At 35.9% G+C, this 17,318-nt stretch overlaps 1 protein-coding gene across 1 annotated transcript in view; it reads left to right on the top strand.

Annotated features, from left to right (window-relative positions):
• Window positions 1-17,318, top strand: part of LOC132544921 (cytosolic purine 5'-nucleotidase-like) — a 126,755-nt gene that overhangs the window by 4,542 nt on the left and 104,895 nt on the right. The window lies entirely within an intron of this gene.

Here is a 17,318-nt window from a genome sequence, read left to right as displayed (position 1 = left end):
TTGATGTGGGGATCACAGACTTTGTAACTTTAGTGGTTTGATGTGGGGATCACAGACTTTGTAACTTTAGTGGTTTGATGTGGGGATCACAGATTAGGTAACTTTAGTGGTTTGATGTGGGGATCACAGACTTTGTAACTTTAGTGGTTTGATGTGGGGATCACAGATTAGGTAACTTAAGTGGTTTGATGTGGGGATCACAGACTTTGTAGCTTTAGTGGTTTGTTGTGGGGATCACAGACTTTGTAACTTTAGTGGTTTGATGTGGGGATCACAGATTAGGTAACTTAAGTGGTTTGATGTGGGGATCACAGATTAGGTAACTTTAGTGGTTTGATGTGGGGATCACAGACTTTGTAACTTTAGTGGTTTGATGTGGGGATCACAGATTAGGTAACTTTAGTGGTTTGATGTGGGGATCACAGATTAGGTAACTTTAGTGGTTTGATGTGGGGATCACAGACTTTGTAACTTTAGTGGTTTGATGTGGGGATCACAGATTAGGTAACTTAAGTGGTTTGATGTGGGGATCACAGATTAGGTAACTTTAGTGGTTTGATGTGGGGATCACAGACTTTGTAACTTTAGTGGTTTGATGTGGGGATCACAGACTTTGTAACTTTAGTGGTTTGATGTGGGGATCACAGATTAGGTAACTTTAGTGGTTTGATGTGGGGATCACAGACTTTGTAACTTTAGTGGTTTGATGTGGGGATCACAGATTAGGTAACTTAGTGGTTTGATGTGGGGATCACAGATTTAGGGTTTGATGTGGGGATCACAGATTAGGTATGTGGGGATCACAGACTTTGTAACTTTAGTGGTTTGATGTGGGGATCACAGATTAGGTAACTTTAGTGGTTTGATGTGGGGATCACAGATTAGGTAACTTTAGTGGTTTGATGTGGGGATCACAGACTTTGTAACTTTAGTGGTTTGATGTGGGGATCACAGACTTTGTAACTTTAGTGGTTTGATGTGGGGATCACAGACTTTGTAACTTTAGTGGTTTGATGTGGGGATCACAGACTTTGTAACTTTATTGGTTTGATGTGGGGATCACAGACTTTGTAACTTTAGTGGTTTGATGTGGGGATCACAGATTAGGTAACTTTAGTGGTTTGATGTGGGGATCACAGACTTTGTAACTTTAATGGTTTGATGTGGGGATCACAGACTTTGTAACTTTAGTGGTTTGATGTGGGGATCACAGACTTTGTAACTTTAGTGGTTTGATGTGGGGATCACAGACTTTAGTGGTTTGATGTGGGGATCACAGACTTTGTAACTTTATTGGTTTGATGTGGGGATCACAGACTTTGTAACTTTAGTGGTTTGATGTGGGGATCACAGACTTTGTAACTTTAGTGGTTTGATGCAAGGATCACAGACTTTGTAACTTTCGTGGTTTGATGTGGGGATCACAGACTTTGTAACTTTATTGGTTTGATGTGGGGATCACAGACTTTGTAACTTTAGTGGTTTGATGTGGGGATCACAGATTAGGTTACTTTAGTGGTTTGATGTGGGGATCACAGAACTTTGGTTTGATAACTTTAGTGGTTTGATGTGGGGATCACAGACTTTGTAACTTTAGTGGTTTGATGTGGGGATCACAGACTTTGTAACTTTAGTGGTTTGATGTGGGGATCACAGACTTTGTAACTTTAGTGGTTTGATGTGGGGATCACAGACTTTGTAACTTTAGTGGTTTGATGTGGGGATCACAGACTTTGTAACTTTAGTGGTTTGATGTGGGGATCACAGACTTTGTAACTTTAGTGGTTTGATGTGGGGATCACAGACTTTGTAACTTTAGTGGTTTGATGTGGGGATCACAGACTTTGTAACTTTAGTGGTTTGATGTGGGGATCACAGACTTTGTAACTTTAGTGGTTTGATGTGGGGATCACAGACTTTGTAACTTTAGTAACTTTAGTGGTTTGATGTGGGGATCACAGACTTTGTAACTTTAGTGGTTTGATGTGGGGATCACAGACTTTGTAACTTTAGTGGTTTGATGTGGGGATCACAGATTAGGTTACTTTATTGGTTTGATGTGGGGATCACAGACTTTGTAACTTTAGTGGTTTGATGTGGGGATCACAGACTTTGTAACTTTAGTGGTTTGATGTGGGGATCACAGACTTTGTAACTTTAGTGGTTTGATGTGGGGATCACAGACTTTGTAACTTTAGTGGTTTGATGTGGGGATCACAGACTTTGTAACTTTAGTGGTTTGATGTGGGGATCACAGACTTTGTAACTTTAGTGGTTTGATGTGGGGATCACAGACTTTGTAACTTTAGTGGTTTGATGTGGGGATCACAGACTTAGTAACTTTAGTGGTTTGATGTGGGGATCACAGACTTTGTAACTTTAGTGGTTTGATGTGGGGATCACAGACTTTGTAACTTTAGTGGTTTGATGTGGGGATCACAGACTTTGTAACTTTAGTGGTTTGATGTGGGGATGTGTGGGGATCACAGACTTTGTAACTTTAGTGGTTTGATGTGGGGATCACAGATTTGGTAACTTTAGTGGTTTGATGTGGGGATCACAGACTTTGTAACTTTAGTGGTTTGATGTGGGGATCACAGACTTTGTAACTTTAGTGGTTTGATGTGGGGATCACAGACTTTGTAACTTTAGTGGTTTGATGTGGGGATCACAGATTAGGTAACTTTAGTGGTTTGATGTGGGGATCACAGACTTTAGTAACTTTATGTGGTTTGATTTAGTGGTTTGTGGGATGTGGGGATCACAGACTTTGTAACTTTAGTGGTTTGATGTGGGGATCACAGATTAGGTAACTTTAGTGGTTTGATGTGGGGATCACAGACTTTGTAACTTTAGTGGTTTGATGTGGGGATCACAGACTTTGTAACTTTAGTGGTTTGATGTGGGGATCACAGACTTTGTAACTTTAGTGGTTTGATGTGGGGATCACAGACTTTGTAACTTTAGTGGTTTGATGTGGGGATCACAGACTTTGTAACTTTAGTGGTTTGATGTGGGGATCACAGACTTTGTAACTTTAGTGGTTTGATGTGGGGATCACAGACTTTGTAACTTTAGTGGTTTGTTGTGGGGATCACAGACTTTGTAACTTTAGTGGTTTGTTGTGGGGATCACAGACTTTGTAACTTTATTGGTTTGATGTGGGGATCACAGATTAGGTTACTTTAGTGGTTTGATGTGGGGATAACAGACTTTGCAACTGATGCAAGTTGTAGATCTCATCATACAACTGAATTATCTCCCCTGTTGAAGTAGAACCATATACATTTCATAATACAGCTGAATTTTCCCCCATATATATATAATTAGCTAACTGAGTATTTCCCTTATTTTAGTTATATATTTGTAGGATAAATCCATGTATGTAAAATTAAGGGATTGTTTGGTTTGAAGTGTTAAATATGGTCCCTGTTACTCAGCTGATAGGGCATGTTTCTTTGGCCCAGTACTAGGGCTTTATATTATAATGCAAGAGGCCTAGGTTTTATTCCCATCAGGGCATTCTGTAAGAATGTGTATCTTCCCCCTGACTTCACACAATGGTGCCCAACATAATCCCACAGGTTATGGTATTTAGAATATTGGCGTGAGTCTCACTCACAAAAAAGAGGGAAAGTAGTGTAAAAGGAACAGGTTAATGTGAAGAGTTTAAATATGGTCTCTGTCACTCAGCTGACAGAGCATACTTCTTTGGTTCTCTAGTTAAAGTTGTAGATGATCAAGCAGGAGATCTGGGTTCGATCCCTATCAGGGCAGTCAGCTAGACGTTGTTTTTTCTTGTTCTTTGCTATACAATAGAGAATCTTTTCTTCTGTTGTAATACACAGCTAGAAATACTCAGTATACAAGTATGTCATCTCCTCTGATTGAGAACTTTGCTACATATACTTATATACACAATTTCTGTTTTAGTAGTAGTCTTTGTGCCCATGGAAGGTGTGTCACTCTTTTGTGAATGTTGTACTTTACAGAGTTCATTGAAAGGCAGTCAACTTGACCACAGCTGGTAGCATTAAACACATACAGCATATTGTAGGTAATCTAGTTCTAAACTGGTTGACAGAAGTTCAACCTGTCAGGAGGATTAGTTTTTATGTTTGAGTAGAAACTACCATGATATATAGTTTAAGGTGAACTGTTCAAACAGTGATATAACAATTGTTAGCGTATGTATTGTGTATACTTAATTTAACAATTAGGACACAAACAATATTTTTAAAAGGATGAATTTTACTTAATCCAGGAATGTTGTGCTGTTTCTTGTTATCAGCTCCTACGCCTATCAGGTCTCCTTAATAGAGTATTAGATACTTAAAATTTTGTCTTTATTTGTCTCTAGCAACTCTTTTATCATAGTATGACGTTTCAAATAAAAATTCCATATGTTGTCAAAAAAATTTCACAGGATCAAAGATGCATTCGTTTGTAAAAAGATGACAAAGCTTTAAAAAAGTTTTTTCTGTACCTAGGCCCTGCCTGAAAGGCTGTTCCTGTTTGTAACAGCTGTAGTCATTTCTTATGAGGATGGAAGAAACAGATTGTATTTAGATCTACCCTTTGACATTTATAAATCTCTAGAAGTATTTGCTGGAGATGTTCTATATGACAGCTCCTTTCCATTGTTACAGAAATTTTGTATACATTTCTTTATTGTTGATTTAACACTGGAATTCTTTTAAACATTCTTTCTTTTCTTAATACAAGATACTTGAAGTACAATATCCTTTATAAATGTCACTTTCAAGACTCAAGATTGTCCTTTTGTTGTGAGAATCCAGTGTCCAGAAGAATTAATCACCCCAGAAATGGTCTGCCATGAAATCTATAATTTCGTGTGGTGAACTTCCAGTGTCCAGAAATGGTCTGCCATGATATCTATAGTTTAGTGTGGTGAACTTCCAGTGTCCAGAAACGGTCAGCCATGATATCTATAGTTTAGTGTGGTAAAAATTCCAGTGTCCAGAAACGGTCTGCCATGATATCTATAGTTTAGTGTGGTGAACTTCTAGTGTCCAGAAACGGTCTGCCATGATATCTGTAGTTTAGTGTGGTGAACTTCCAGTGTCCAGAAATGGTCTGCCATGCAGTCTGCCATGATATCTATAGTTTAGTGTGGTGAATTTCCAGTGTCCAGAAGTATTAATCACCATAGAAATGATTGCTGTGATTACTGTAGTTAAAGCACAAGTTAAAATTTACATTTCAAAATTAAATAGTTTTGAGATGTTTTTATGTTGAATACTATAGATGTCATCTAAATGTAGTTAAATATGTTAGTTGTGACCTGCTATGTAAATTATAAAAGACATATAGTGGTCTTCTAATCTTCCTCATCCTCGACAAACAGTCACAGAATTATTAGACAAATTTCATGGAAACCGGAACAATCTATTATCTATAAAACACAATCATTAAACATCCTTCCTCATTTACGACCAAAACTAGTTTCTGGGAAATCATAATTTTGTATTGAAAAGTGGTAAATTTTCCAAATCATGGAAGGAAAATAAACTTCAACAATTTTCTCCACTTTTAAGAAAATATTACTCAAAATTGGATTTCCATATATATGCAGGCACACACTGTTGTCATATTTCTGAAGGAAAGAAATCTTCGGATTTTAATGTTCTGGAGATATTTTACAGAAGTTACCATCACTTCTGAGAATTTAAGACCCAAATGTATTATTGTTTTGGTAGTGGATGATGTGCATAAAACCTGCTAGCCATAAATAATACTTTACCTAAGAGGTCTATTTCTGTAATAAGCTGAGAACACATGATGTAAGATGTTTGTTTGGATGGAAAAGAGAAAGGGTTACCACAGTAACAGATGGGTATAAAGTATAATTTACTATAGGACCAAGTGGAGAGAGAGATCTTGTTGTTATTTCAAATATTCATTAGAACAAAAACAGGTTTTGGTGATGTTTAAAGTGTAAGGCACATCCTATCATGCAACCCACCATTAATTACCACTTAGTTCACCACAAGGTCCAGACCATCCTATCACACAACCCACCATTAATTACCACTTAGTTCACCACAAGGTCCAGGCCAACCTATCACACAACACACCATTAATTACTACTTAGTTCACCACAAGGTCCAGACCATCCTATCACACAACACACCATTAATTACCACTTAGTTCACCACAAGGTCCAGGCCATCCTATCACACAACACACCATTAATTACCACTTAGTTCATCACAAGGTCCAGACCATCCTATCACACAACACACCATTAATTACCACTTAGTTCACCACAAGGTCCAGGCCATCCTATCACACAACACACCATTAATTACTTCTTAGTTCACCACAAGGTCCAGGCCATCCCATCACACAACACCATTAATTACTACTTAGTTCACCACAAGGTCCAGACCATCCTATCACACAACACACCATTAATTACTACTTAGTTCACCACAAGGTCCAGGCCATCCTATCACACAACACACCATTAATTACCACTTAGTTCACCACAAGGTCCAGGCCATCCTATCACACAACACACCATTAATTACCACTTAGTTCACCACAAGGTCCAGACCATCCTATCACACAACACACCATTAATTACCACTTAGTTCACCACAAGGTCCAGGCCATCCTATCACACAACACACCATTAATTACTTCTTAGTTCACCACAAGGTCCAGGCCATCCCATCACACAACACCATTAATTACTACTTAGTTCACCACAAGGTCCAGACCATCCTATCACACAACACACCATTAATTACCACTTAGTTCACCACAAGGTCCAGACCATCCTATCACACAACACACCATTAATTACTTCTTAGTTCACCACAAGGTCCAGGCCATCCTATCACACAACACATCATTAATTACCACTTAGTTCACCACAAGGTCCAGGCCATCCTACCACACAACACACCATTAATTACTACATATTTCATATTGTTAATGTTATAAATCGTGTGAGCAGTATTTTTTCATCAATTAAACTTTACATATAAACTTCGTGTTATAAAATTGTACATTGTGTTAACCTTAAAGATTAGTCAGTTACTTAAGTTTAGACTATTTTTTCCAATGTTTTATTCAATCTACTATCGTCTTCTTCTACCTACAGTTTTCTACAAGTATTGAAATGAGCACTTTATATCTGAAGTCTATGGTTATACTCGTCCAATGAGAAAACAAATCTAGGGATAATATTTTTATCTCATTTTTCAAGTGATGGAATCTTTTATCTGAAGTGCATCAAGATGTGTGTGAATTGTTTTTAGAAATTCTGTGTTTAGCCCTAAGAAACAAAGCTAAGATGGAATGTGTGGGTTTGAAGTAGATTTAGTCATGATTTTTGTTTTGTAGTTTTATCATGGCACAGTTGAAGTGTATGGATTCATGTTCATATGGGAAGACAGGGTCAGAATACAGATGATACTTTCGTAGTTGGTAGTCATTTCATATATCAGTCATAAGGTCAAGTGTCAGACAAGGGTGGTTGTGAGGTCAAGTGTTAGTCAAGGTCAGCTGTGAGGTCAATCTAGGTTGGTTGTGAGGTAAATTGTCTTTTGAGGTAAGATGTGAGGTCATGAATCAGTCAAGGATGGTTGTGAGGTCAACTGTCAGTCAAGGTCAATTGCAAGGTCAATAAAGTTGGTTGTGAGGTTAATTGTCTTTCAAGGTCAGATGTGAGGTCAAGAGCCAGTCAAGGATAATTGTGAGGTCAAGTGTCAATCGAGGATGGCTGTGAGGCAAAGTGTCAGACAAGGACAGCTGTGAGGTGGATGGTTGTTAGGTAAATTGTCATTCAAGGTCAGGTGTGAGGTCAAGAGTCAGTCAAGTTTGAAATTGGGTCATTTGTCAGTCAAGGTTGTTGATAAGGTCAAGGTTCAGTCAAGGTGGGAAATGAGATCTAGCATTAGTCAAGGTTGGTTTTGAGGTCATGTGTTGGTCATGGTTGGATTTTAGGTCAAGTGTTAACCAAGGTCAGGTGTTCAAGTAAAGAGTGAGTCAAGGTTGGTTGTGAGATCAAGAGTTAGTCAAGGCAGGTGGGAGGTCAGTTGTCAGTGAAGGTTGGTTTTATGGTTGAAAGTCATTCCAGGTTGTTTGTGAAGTCAAGAGACTCACTCAGGTCAGCTGTAAATTTGTTTTAAAAAAAAAGATCAACTCTACTCACGAATGGAGATTCTGTTACAGGGATCAGTTTGTAGTGGTAGATTCTACGGCTCGGTTAAAATTAAGAGACAATCTCCAGGAATTATTGTCTGCGCATAAATGACAGATCTCGTTTACCCTGGCATCTGTTTATGTTTAAAAGGCGTCTTCATGTGAGATGATTGCAGCTGCCTGTTACTGAGGTCATTACATACTACCAAAGATGCATTTAGCTGACAATGAAGTTGGCTCATATTGTCCAGGGTACATATATACACTGAAGTGCAGTGTACTGAATGCACCTATGGAATGATGTTCGATGGTATTTCTAAAGAATAGAGGAATATATCTATTTTTTTAGACAATATTGTAAGAATATTTTTGATGAAAATTGTTTTGTTTCACTCCCCTAGCATTGATTTCCATCATTTTGCATCATTCTTCATGTGACTTTCATTTCCATTTAGTTTTTATCAATATTTTCTTTAATTTTTTTTTAAAGCATGCTGTCTTGAACAAGTAAGCTTATCAGTTGTTTGGTTTAGAGCTAGCATTCACACCAGATTTGATAGACTTCATGGTAGGGGGGAGGGGGTCAAATGTGTTACAGAAAAAACATTAGGGAACTTGAGCCTAAAAATGATATTTTATCTATTGGAAATGATATGCTATCATATTTATTGAAATAAATGACATTGTTAAAGCTTCATTGTCAGAGATATAAGATTTTTTAAGATGTGTATTAGGTTATAATTGTTGAACCATGGAGACCCACAGTGTCCAATACATTAAATGTCTGTACCCTGGTCAGTAAAGGTTTCCTTTTGGTGGATCTACAATGTAACCTGTGTAAGCTGCTTCATAAGTGATCAGCGAATTTGAAAACTGCTTTTTAAAATTCAAGATGCATTCAATTTTCTTTGACCGATAATTACCAATTACCTTTGAATTCTTCTTTGTATGTACATTCTAAAATGGTTATATCAAAACTTATGCACAAGCTTATAATTAAAGATATTCATCATAAAATTTCAGTTATAAAATGTGAAGTGAAAAAATTATCAACTAGAAATATCATCAAAATGCTGATAATTTTAAGTCGATATCTTGTATATGACAATAAAAATATGAAGAGAATTTCTGAAATTCTTAGCGAAAAAATATTTGGTGATGGGATTTAAAATATTTACAGTTTACCTAAATAGATAACCATGAAAAAAAAGATACAAATGGTTTTAATGATGAACAGTTATTTGAAAATTTTGGTAGATTTTTGTGTTAATCTTGATCGAAAAGATTTGGCTAGACGTGATTCTGAACACTGTCAAAGAATGCCTTCCAGTTTATCAGTAATACCCCAGGGTGAACTCTGAGGTACCTTCAGACAGCAGCTGGGAGGAACTTTAGGTGGTATATTGTGAATGGGATGCTGTACTTCTCATAGTCACAGGCCCCTTTTCCCCTTTTCTCCTTTTCTCCAACCCCTAGCCCACAAAAGTTGACAATAAATATATACATAAATAAAAAAAACAAATGAAAGCAAAACTCAGAATTAATACAAGATGTCATTTCATGTGTCACATTATTTGTCAGTAAGTAGGAGATTTAGAGAGAAACTTACTTGTTAAGCCTGTAAATAGGAGCTGTAGAAAGAAAGTTATTTATTATGTGTGTAATTGGGAGTTTTACAGACAATCTTATTTGTTGTTCCTTTTACCAGGATCAACAGAAAGAAAGTTATTTGTTGTGCCGGTAACGACAAGCTTTGGAGAGAAAGTTTTTTTTGTTATAAAAAATTGTTTATGGCTGATTAATTCTGTTAAAATTCAGACAGGATGTGTTGATCAATTGATTTCAATTTAACCACATTATTTTAGACTGCTTTGGACATAAGCATGTGATCTTACAGATACAATTTGACGAGGAAGAAAGTTGATTGGAGGAGATTTTGGAGCTGATGTGTGAGTGAAGGGGATGGTACAATAGCGTCCTGGCACAGATGGCACCTTATAAGTAGCTCCTGTTACCAGGTTATACGCATTTATAGCCTATATAGTAGTACTAAGTAAACAAACTCACTTATAATTCATATTGAAAACAAACTTTAACATGTAAATAAGGCTGATTTATAGCCATGATAAAGATGAAATACCTTACACTTTCTAACCCTAAGAAATGAAAATTAGAACCTGTTAAAATATTCTGGCAAAGAAAAAGGATTTTGTCTCGTTGTTACTTTAGTGCCAGTATAATTAATGCTCAAACCCTAGCATTATCAGTTATAGACTGTCACCAGAAAGTAAAATGTGACCTTTAACCCCTAATTGCTTTTTTATAAGGGGCTGTGGTGGTTGAGTGGTTAAGGTGTCTATCTGTTTTTATCACTTGCCTTCCACCTATGGGTCACGGATGGGTTTGAGGCCTTCATTGGGCAGTCGTCAGGTACTGGCTGCAGGTCTTTTCTCAGGGAACTCCAACTTCTGCCACTAAACCTGGCATGTCCTTAAATTACTGTGGTTTTTATTAGACGGTAATCTAACTTAAACATTCTTATAAACGATTTGTACCATAGACTGATTCCAGCAGAAATAGAAAATCAGTTGAGGCCTTCATTTCTGATAAAACCAGCGAACTTCTTAGAAAGAAAGTTTTATTGTTAGTTCATATATAAAATTCAGTGTAATTGAATATCAAATCTCTTAGAATAAGTGTTGTACCTTTCTGTACTTTTATCCATTTGCTATGAAAATGTACCTATACTTTGTGTGAAATCTCGTCATTTTTCAAATATCATGCCTTTTTGATTGGCGGCTTCTATAAAGACAGTGTATTGAAAGGGTAGAAAAAATTGTTGTAGAAAAATTTATTTACGTTTCTGTTTCCATAGCGATGTTGACTGACAATTGAACAAGTACTTATCAATAATGAGACATTGATGTGGATGTGATATAGATTAGTGACCCTGTGTAAAGGCAAAATGGCAGTTTTATGACGAGAAAGGGTAGTGAAATGTAGACAATGAAACAGTATATTTGATTAATATTACATTTTGTTGTTACATGGTGATTTGGATCTCAACATCGATATCAAATTCCAGGTACTTGGCAGATGATTGGTAGCACTGAAAAAAATACCCAAAGATGTATCTATGGTGATAAAAGTTCAACAGAACAATCATTATCTAGGTTTACCCTTGGTCTTGGTTGGCAAAGAAAAATTACTTGCACAATCCATTTTGGGGAGATAATCGAAGAAAAATAAGTTAATTTATCAGCTTAGTTCACATTAACATACAAACAATGTATTAAATGTATTAAATTTTGTAAAAAAATATTATAAAGCGTTGACTGCTGTATGTTTTAGAGAATTTGCTGAAACAAATGTATGACTAAAGATTGGCTAATTTATGTTAACCAAGTATAAAGCTGTGGACAAGTCAAAAATGATGATGATTTTAACATGAAAATAGCCTCAAGTATCACAAAACTATATCAGTCTCAAGTATCACAAAACTATATCAGTCTCAAGTATCATAAAACTATATCAGTCTCAAGTATCACAAAACTATATCAGTCTCAAGTATCACAAAACTATATCAGTCTCAAGAATCACAAAACTATATCAGTCTCAAGTATCACAAAACTATATCAGTCTCAAGAATCACAAAACTATATCAGTCTCAAGTATCACAAAACTATATCAGTCTCAAGTATCACAAAACTATATCAGTCTCAAGTATCATAAAACTATATCAGTCTCAAGTATCACAAAACTATATCAGTCTCAAGTATCACAAAACTATATCAGTCTCAAGAATCACAAAACTATATCAGTCTCAAGTATCACAAAACTATATCAGTCTCAAGTATCACAAAACTATATCAGTCTCAAGTATCATAAAACTATATCAGTCTCAAGTATCACAAAACTATATCAGTCTCAAGTATCACAAAACTATCAGTCTCAAGAATCACAAAACTATATCAGTCTCAAGTATCACAAAACTATATCAGTCTCAAGTATCATAAAACTATATCTGTCTGAAGTTTCACAAAACTATATCAGTCTCAAGTATCACAAAACTATATCAGTCTCAAGTATCACAAAACTATATCAGTCTCAAGTATCACAAAACTATATCAGTCTCAAGTATCACAAACTATATCAGCCTTCAGTGTAACAAAACTATATCAGTCTGGAGTATCACAAAACTATATCAGTCTTGAGTATCACAAAACTATATCAGTCTTGAGTATCACAAAACTATATCAGTCTCAAGTATCACAAAACTATATCAGTCTTCATTATCACAAAACTATATCAGTCTTAATTATCACAAAACTATATCAGAAAAAAGACACAGCGTTTATGATTCTTTACTTCAGTCCTTAGCGATTCTTAGTGCAATATATATATACATATATATATATACTTTACATATTTTATAATGGATTTTTTCTCACATGCATAAAATAAGCATTACATTTTTACCTAAGAGTTAAGATTAAAATATGATTGAGAATTCTAAGGTCTTTTACTGATTGCCATTGTCATATTGTCACATCTAAAACGTTTGTTACCTGTCCAGCTGTCATTAATTATTTTATTATGGAAACCCTTGCAGTGAATAATGTATGACATTTATGTGTTTGACTAGATATTGAAATATAAATGGATTCACAAAAATATTTAAAATTTATTCATTTAGTGATTTATAGAAGAAATAATCATTGATTTAAAAGCATCAGATTTCCTATCTACATGTGTGATGAGACCCCTAACTTACATACTGCCTTAATGTCCTCTTTGTACTTGACAATCTTCTGAAGGTGACAATAGGACAATATCTGTTTTTAATCTTGAATGTTAATTACCTTCTTCTATGTCTTTATCCAAACTTTCAGGAGATTTATTGATACATAGAGTTTAATTTTGAATTTTTTTAAAGATGATTGCAACATGAAGTGATGAAAAGTTTTCAAATACTTCTTTGGCTATGTTGCTTTATAAAAATATTGAGGCAAGGTGATAGAAATTAGATATGTATTTACAAAAATATTGAGGCAAGGTGATAGAAATTAGATATGTGTTTACAAAAATATTGAGATAATGTGATAGAAATTAGATATGTATTTACAAAAATATTGAGACAAGGTGGTGATTCAAATTAGATAATAACTTACGATATATTCAGACAAGATAATACAAATAAGATATATTTTTACGAAAATATTAAGGCAAGGTGATATAGATTACTGGTAGACCTGTGTTACGTAAGCTTCAATACTAGGATTAGGTACAGCATTTTAGAGCTTGCTTTATCATACCCCAGAAATAACAATTTTTTGGGACACGGTGATGGACAGATTTTAGTTTTCTGTTTTGATTCCATCTCAACATTAAGTTAAGACAATCCTGACCATGGTCACCTTTACCTGAAATTTGTTGATAGTATCGACTGATAAGAGGCGAGTCAACAGGAGTTTACCAGATATTTGTTGATAGTGTCAGCTGATAGAGGCGAGTCAACAGGAGTTTACCAGATATTTGTTAGTAGTGTCAGCTGATAGAGGCGAGTCAACAGGAGTTTACCAGATATTTGTTGATAGTGTCATCTGATAGAGGTGAGTCAACAGGAGTTTACCAGATAGTTGTTAGTAGTGTCAGCTGATAGAGGCGAGTCAACAGGAGATTACCAGATATTTGTTGATAGTATCAGCTGATAGAGGCGAGTCAACAGGAGTTTACCAGCTATTTGTTGATAGTATCAGCTGATAGAGGCGAGTCAACAGGAGTTTACCAGCTATTTGCTGATAGTGTCAGCTGATAGAAGCGAGTCAACAGGAGTTTACCAGATATTTGTTGATAGTGTCAGCTGATAGAGGCGAGTCAACAGGAGGTTACCAGATATTTGTTGATAGTATCAGCTGATAGAGGCGAGTCAACAGGAGTTTACCAGCTATTTGTTGATAGTGTCAGCTGATAGAGGCGAGTCAACAGGAGTTTACCAGATATTTGTTGATAGTATCAGCTGATAGAGGCGAGTCAACAGGAGTTTACCAGATATTTGTTGATAGTGTCAGCTGATAGAGGCGAGTCAACAGGAGTTTACCAGCTATTTGTTGATAGTGTCAGCTGATAGAGGCGAGTCAACAGGAGTTTACCAGATATTTGTTGACAGTGTCAGCTGATAGAGGCGAGTCAACAGGAGGTTACCAGATATTTGTTGATAGTATCAGCTGATAGAGGCGAGTCAACAGGAGTTTACCAGCTATTTGTTGATAGTGTCAGCTGATAGAGGCGAGTCAACAGGAGTTTACCAGATATTTGTTGATAGTATCAGCTGATAGAGGCGAGTCAACAGGAGTTTACCAGATATTTGTTGATAGTGTCAGCTGATAGAGGCGAGTCAACAGGAGTTTACCAGCTATTTGTTGATAGTGTCAGCTGATAGAGGCGAGTCAACAGGAGTTTACCAGATATTTGTTGACAGTGTCAGCTGATAGAGGCAAGTCAACAGGAGTTTACCAGCTATTTGTTGACAGTGTCATCTGATAGAGGCGAGTCAACAGGAGTTTACCAGCTATTTGTTGACAGTGTCAGCTGATAGAGGCAAGTCAACAGGAGTTTACCAGCTATTTGTTGATAGTGTCAGCTGATAGAGGCGAGTCAACAGGAGTTTACCAGATATTTGTTGATAGTGTCAGCTGATAAAGGCGAGTCAAAAGGAGTTTACCAGATATTTGTTGATAGTGTCAGCTGATAGATGCGAGTCATCAGGAGTTTACCAGATATTTGTTGATAGTATCAGCTGATAGAGGCGAGTCAACAGGAGTTTACCAGCTATTTGTTGATAGTGTCAGCTGATAGATGCGAGTCAACAGGAGTTTACCAGATATTTGTTGACAGTGTCAGCTGATAGAGGCAAGTCAACAGGAGTTTACCAGATATTTGTTGATAGTGTCAGCTGATAGAGGCGAGTCAACAGGAGTTTACCAGCTATTTGTTGACAGTGTCATCTGATAGAGGCGAGTCAACAGGAGTTTACCAGATATTTGTTGATAGTGTCAGCTGATAGAGGCGAGTCAACAGGAGTTTACCAGATATTTGTTGATAGTCCTTTTGTGTCCAGATCATAACTTTGCCCACAGTTACAAAAATTTAAAAAAATAATTTAGCAATGCCATGGACTTTATAAATGAGTGAATTTCCTGTGTACCCAGCCAAGGACTGGGTGTCCATGTATCAGCCTAAAAACCACCAATGTATATAACATTCCTGTATATTCATCTCATAACATTCCACTTTAGTTATATTTAAGGCTTTTGTTGTAAAACCAATTTTCGTGATGAAATACTTTCAATAACTTAAGAATGCATATCTTCCACTAATACCCATTCATTGGTATAGCATAGAAACGAAAATAAAAATTCCAATAAAATTCCCGTAGGGAACCCCTTTTACCTGCTTGTCATACCTACGCACAACCGGAAATACATCCTTCTTTATCGATGACGCTGAGCTAAATGGTAATTATTACTGAAATGAAATTTTCATGTAAATCTCAGACTACTTCATTGTAAATATTTAATAGATCTATGAGTAAGCGGCCATGCAAACTTACGGCAGATTTGATTTTGAACAAATTTACAGTTAGAAATGAAACTCTTATTTGAGGCATTGACACTGTTTGATTTGTTGATGTTGTTTTTGCCAGATGTTTTATTCTGTAACAGAAAACATCAGATTTACTGCCATTTTTCCATGTTTTACTGACCTGGATAGAGGATAGTGAAGGTGACGTTTCCATTCAAGGTTTTTTATAGGGGAAAAAATTGAAGCCATCCATTTACATATAAATAAGAAATGTTTTGAGGAAAAATAAATTTTGAAAAAAAAAAATGGATTTTTATGTCTTTTGACGTTAGACACTAGTGAACTAAAGTTATGATATTGTCCAATTAAAAACAGATTTATTTATATGATATGTCTGCCAGAGCCCTTGTCTGGGTGAACCACAGGACACTGTGTAAAGTAATAACTGTTTATATGTTAATGTGTTTTTTCTGCTCTGTTGCTTTTATCAGTTAGAAAGTGACATGGTAGGTCAGTAGTTACACACTCATGCCGGAAATGAGGCTTTTGAAAATCCCATTAATTCATGGTAATATCTAGATACTGTAAACAAACTTTTTTTTGGCACAATCAAATTTAAGCACATAGCTTATTTTTAAGAAATAAGTCACAATAATTGTTTTGCAAACAACAATGATTAGTGCAATCATAATTAAACAAAAAATAAATACAATGTGTATATCTGAAATGTTTTTAATTTGCAGTTTCTAATTATAAATGCAAACATTATTGTATTTCTACAGACACTTGTAGTCACAGTACATCATCAATGTTAATTTGAAAGATTCCTGTACTGTTTGATGCTGACAAATTTGTAAAATTCAAAGGAAAACATTTGTTAGCTTGATATGATTTCAAATTCCAAACACAAAATTTGAATGTCTTTCAATTACCATTTTCTCAAATTGAGAAGAAATAAGAAAGGACACAAAACCAAATCAAAGCAGGAGTGAAGAAAGATGGACCCTTTTTACCTTTTGTTCTTATAGACGTAAACTTAAGATATATTTCTCCTTAATAGCAGTGACACTTGTGTTATAGTGTATTGTATATGGTCTTACTAGAGAGGTATCTGTATACACAGGTGCTCTTTCTAGAGAGTTGTGTTTATAGGCAGGCAGTCTTCCTAGAGAGTTGTTTTTAGAGGCAGATTGTCTTACAAGGGAGTTATTTTTATAGACAGATGGTCTTACTAGGGAGTTGTGTTTATAGACAGATGGTCTTATGAGGGAGTTGTGTTTATAGACGAATGGTCTTATGAGGGAGTTGTGTTTATAGACAGATGGTCTTATGAGGGAGTTGTGTTTATAGACAGATGGTCTTACTAGGGAGTTGTGTTTATAGACAGATGGTCTTATGAGGGAGTTGTGTTTATAAACAGATGGTCTTATGAGGGAGTTGTGTTTATAAACAGATGGTCTTATGAGGGAGTTGTGTTTATAAACAGATGGTCTTATGAGAGAGTTGTGTTTATAAACAGATGGTCTTATGAGAGAGTTGTGTTTATAGACAGATGGTCT

Source organism: Ylistrum balloti, unplaced genomic scaffold (assembly GCF_031769215.1).
Source record: "Ylistrum balloti isolate Yb309-2 unplaced genomic scaffold, AGI_CSIRO_Ybal_v1 Utg369814, whole genome shotgun sequence".
Lineage (NCBI taxonomy): Eukaryota > Metazoa > Mollusca > Bivalvia > Pectinida > Pectinidae > Ylistrum > Ylistrum balloti.
The sequence above is the reverse complement of the archived record's forward strand: the minus strand, read 5'-3'. Positions and strand labels throughout refer to the sequence as shown.